At 29.2% G+C, this 5,180-nt stretch overlaps 1 non-coding gene across 1 annotated transcript; it reads right to left on the bottom strand.

Annotated features, from left to right (window-relative positions):
- Nucleotides 1-4,866: 4,866 nt before the first annotated feature.
- On the bottom strand, nt 4,867-4,973 carry LOC114579635. Its single transcript, XR_003700733.1, has one exon. It is a non-coding gene; the product is annotated as a small nucleolar RNA R71 (small nucleolar RNA).
- Between the last annotated feature and the right edge of the window lie 207 nt (nt 4,974-5,180).

The raw sequence follows: 5,180 nt of genomic DNA, 5'->3' as shown, positions 1-5,180 counted from the left end.
TTTTAAATAACTTATTTTAATTATAAATATTAATTTAATATTTATTTAAAATTTAATTTTTAAAAATTTAATTACATATTATGTTTATTTATATAAAAATGGTAAAAAGTTTATCGCAGTTTTCTTCCACAACAAGGTTAGTGGGAGATATCCTCTTTGAACCTAGTGCCATCACAGGCCGCAATGCGCCTGCTGGCAGACCATAGCAGGTTGGGCTACACGGCGTGGGTGCACTGGCTCTAATGGGCGGGCTCCATTACACGAGTGGAGCGAGTGGGCATAGGCAGCGGTTCCGGCCTAACAGGCTGGACAGCTCGTGGATGGGTGGGGCCAGACAGTGCACAGCGGGCTTGCATGAGTGGTTAGAGCCATTTCAGGTGGGCCAGCACTAGATGGGGGCCTTAAAGGCCTGGCCTAAGGCAGGGTTGCCACATGAGGGGGGGGGGGGGGGGGGGGGGGGGGGGGGGGGGGGGGGGGGGGGGGGGGGGGGGGGGGGGGGGGGGGGGGGGGGGGGGGGGGGGGGGGGGGGGGGGGGGGGGGGGGAGGGGGGGGGGGGGGGGGGGGGGGGGTGTTGGATTTCTTTTAAGTTATTCCATCAGAGTTTTTTCGTTGGACAACCATTGAAAAATATTTCTGTTGAACTAATTCTGTCGGAAAATATTTATGGCAAATTATTTTGATGGAGAATTTTTTTTACGCTTGATTTACTGTTGAAAATGTTTTCTCTAAAAAATTTAGAATTCTATCAGAAAATTCAGAATTTTTCTCCGGTAATATGATACTTTCCTGTAGTGATCAGTACTATTAATTAATAAGTAAATCATATAAAGTGATAAAATTAAAGCATTGGCAAAGACTGCCAAAATCAAATTAATGCAAAAAATTCCTATAATGATGTGCACATGTTATCCAGTTATTCTATATTAGTATCTTAGTTACATACATAGTATATTATATGCTCAGTATTTTATAGTGACTTAATAACAATAATAAAAAATGTAAGCATTAGTGGAATTAGTAACCATTTAGTAATAGTATCGATGTCTGGATTAGTAGAAGAAAATTATGTGGTTATAGTAATAAAATAATCCAATAATAATGAACTTGTACAGTGATAGTAAATTAAAATAGTTTCAATAATAATGTACAGTAATAATAAATCCATAATATTCCTTTTAATTGTCAAACTAAATATGTAAGAAGTCCCGACTTAATTGTTGTTTTTTAAGTAATTAGTAATCAGTAGTTAGCAATCATTGGCTTAGTAAAAATAGTCATCATTTTTTTGACCGTCGACTTAGTATAACTCTTTATAACTCCCAATTATTATATTATTGTATCAGATAACACCAAATTATAATATTTAAATAATTATGTCAGTCCACCTTCATCTATAGGTCAATCAATCTTCAATCAATGGGTCAATTTGTCTATACTATTTTTCACACAAGAAAAGTAATAGTGATCAACAATTACTCAATCACGCATTTATTTTTACTTGCAATGCTTGTATTAATAATATGCTTAAATAAAAACACTCAATTAATATACAGTGCAAATATTCATGATTCAATAACTTTTGTGTTACCTATTGAAAGTCATAGATATTTTAGTCAAAATGCCCAGAATAATCAGTACTATAATATACAAAATGTTGTTGGTAAAAGATTAAATAAAATCATGAAAAATATAGTAAAATTTATTCTGGAGAGAATTAAATGGTTAAATTTAAAATATTTGAAAATAGAGATAGGATTATAATCACTTATCTTGATCTGAAATTTTTTTGTAAAAATAGCAAAATAATTGAAGACCAAAAATACAATTTTTTCCTTTCTCTCTGATGTGCTGAAATTCAAATAGGAATTCAATTTTTTTCCATTTTCAATTATTTTTAAAAAATTTTATATTTCTTTCAGTTCCAAAGGATTTATATGAATTTTATGCTAAAATTGATTGAATTATATAATTACATTATAATAATTATTATTTTTTATATAAAAATATGTTTCCACTAACTAAAAACTTTTAAATCCCTTTTCTCCTTTTCCTTTGACTAATAGATAATTAAAATGAGATAAGAGATACAAGAGAGGAGAGAGAAAGAGAAGCTTAGGTTTGGAGTTTGTATAGCAATTTTTGTTTGTCGACCCTATTGGAAAATTTTCTCATCTCATTATATTGAAACACCCATTTGGCACACTAGTTAACTTACCACTTTGATGAAGTTGACAAGTATAGAATAATATTAATTTAGATGATCTACACAACATGGTAAAATTATCTGCATGAGCTCCTTATATATTAAAGTGACATTAAAGATCATAATATATATTAAAGACAATTCCAAAGTTTAATACCTTATTTTAAAATCAATTGCAAGCATTCATTATCATACATAGATGCATCAAGTTGATTTGTTTCATCTGACATTCTAGATATATAATCTTTATCACTTCAATTGGATTAATCTTATTTATGATTTTTCAATATGATCTTGCCCATTTGATTGTAATTACAATTTCTCTCAATCATGTCATTTTTCCCAAGAAAAATTTTAAATTGCTCATGCTCTTTTGACTCATTTTTCCCTAAGTGTAATCAAGTTATTTTGGTTATGCTATTTTATTTGTATCCTATTTTTTATCACTACATCTGTTATCTAGTCATACGCTTTTCGCTAGAAATTCTCTTGATGTCGCCATACTCTTTTAGCTAAATCATTCCTCAGTAAGGTTATGCTCCTTCGACCTTGAAAACTTTTTATGTGCCTTCCTTTTAGGAACATTTTTTGACTTGCCATATCATGTTGGTTGATCGGGTTCTATCCTAACTAAGTCATAAATCTATAGATGAGTCTATTGGTAGTTCAATCATATCCATTTGGATTGGATATTTTTAATTTTGGATATGCAATTGATCCAAACTATTTCTTTTTTTTTCAAGTGGATTCTCTCCACTTGAACTTATTTTATATTATAATATTGAAGTTTTTCTAAATACTTAAAATATTTTTAACTTAAATCATTATACGATATTCAAACACTTTATTCTTAAACTTGATAGTTGATGATCTCAACTATATCTATGAGTATTATTGTATTGAATTTTTTCAAACTAATGAGTCATAGTATGCACAATTTAAACAAAATTCTATGTCTTTTTCCAAAATTATAGATTGGTACATTTCTATATATAGTTGTGTTAATTAGTTTTTTTTTTATTAAAGCAATAGTAAAAATACTTTTGAGTTAGGCTAGAACACATTCATCTTAAGTGTGATAATACTAGTGTTGTTAGTTTAAGTAAAAATCCAATTTAGCATTGATGGGCCAAGCATATTGAAATTAGACTCTATTTTAGGGGTCATATTTGCAAGGGTGGTTTTAATATTGAATTTGTTAGCATTGATTTTCTAATTATTGATATTTTTATAAAACTTTTATTTGAAGAATTTTTTTGTGCTTTGAGATGAATGATTAACATGTTAGATCAAAATATTTATTTTGACATATTTATTCTCACTTATTTTAAACTATTCTCAAATCTTTTTAATGTTGCTAAAAGGTGAAGATGTAGCTTTATAGGTTCTTTACATTTTCTTTACATGCAAACATTTAGGTGGAACAACATATAATATCTTATTTGTTGAAACTAAAAGGGTGATGTAAGATCATTTTGCAACTTCACCATACTCGCTATTGACTTAGATTTATCAACATAAAAAAGGGAGAGATTATTAACCACGTGAGCAAAATGACTTATTAGTTTAGATTTTGATAATGACAAATATATGAATGTAAGCTACTAATATTTAATTTTAAGTGTTTCAAGCAAAATATCTAACTTAACATGATCAACTAAATCAAGAAAATCAAATAAGAATAGGTTGGGCTTTGTTGGGTAATTATATTTTTTTTGAATAAAATTATAAATATTTCACATAAAATTAAAAACAATCTAGAATAAATATTATTTTATTTATAAAAATTATTAAAATTATATTTATAAAAATTATCTAGCATATCTCCTATTCTTTATTTAATACATATAATGGTCATATATGTAGTTAACTTCTAGTGTGATGTGTAGCCTTAAAGAAGGAATATTGGAACCATTAGGAGTATTGAAGTGAAATATTGGCATGCCTAAACATTTGATATTTGAATATTATAGATTTTATGGAGATAGAAAAATTGTAGGAAGGCCTTAAACCTTTCTTTTCACTTGTACATGCATGCTCGACAAAGAATGTACATATAAACAAGTTCATATTTAGACTTGTATCATGCATATTTATTCTATATGATAAAAATTTAAAAATAAAATAATTTTTTTATTTTTAATGTTCAGTTTATAATTTTAGTTTTTTTATCTTTGTTGCGTATTTAATAGATCTAGTAAGGAGCCATTATTGTTTGATCTGTAAATAGAAAAAATTCTCACAAAATTTAAAAAAACTAAAAAGATTTTAATTTTTTTTGACCCAGTATAAGATTAAGAGCATTCTAGATCTCTTAGGAAGTATGCTAACCTTATAGTAGAAGAATCCATCAAAGTATAAATAGACCTACTATCAAGGCTAATAATTTTGTACTTAGATGGGCTATTATTCAAATGGTTTAAAATTTTTAAGTTATGGGAACTACTTTTGAAAATCTCAACTTACGTTTATTGAATTTCTTGGAAATTTATATAATATTTAAGTATAATGATGTCAGTAATGATACTTGTAAACTTAAATTATTCCCATTTTCTCCAAAGGATAAGGCTAAGACGTGGTTGAATTTTTGTCCCTATGCTCACCACATGGAATGAGTTGGCACACAATTTCTTAGCTAAGTATTTCTCACCTTAAAAATCATCATACTTTAAAATGTTATCACTTCCTTTTCCTAGTTTGAAGAAGAATCAATTTATGAAAGTTGGGAGAGATTTAAGGAAAAGTTTAGGAAATGACCTCACCATGCCTTAACCAATTTGTTGGTTATTCTTATCTTTTATAATAGATTAGTAAGATCTCTTAGGTCAATTATAGATGTTGTAGCTGGAGGATCTTTGATATCTAAGCCATTTGAGGAGGAATATGAAATAATAAAAGAAATGTCTACAAATGATTTTTTAGTGGCCTGTTGATAAGGTGGATCCTAAGAGAGCAACTAGAGTTTATGAATAAGATA

The sequence above is a fragment of the Dendrobium catenatum genome, unplaced genomic scaffold (assembly GCF_001605985.2).
Source record: "Dendrobium catenatum unplaced genomic scaffold, ASM160598v2 fragScaff_scaffold_587, whole genome shotgun sequence".
NCBI classification, from domain to species: Eukaryota; Viridiplantae; Streptophyta; class Magnoliopsida; order Asparagales; family Orchidaceae; genus Dendrobium; species Dendrobium catenatum.
This window is presented reverse-complemented; position numbering and strand designations above follow the sequence as displayed.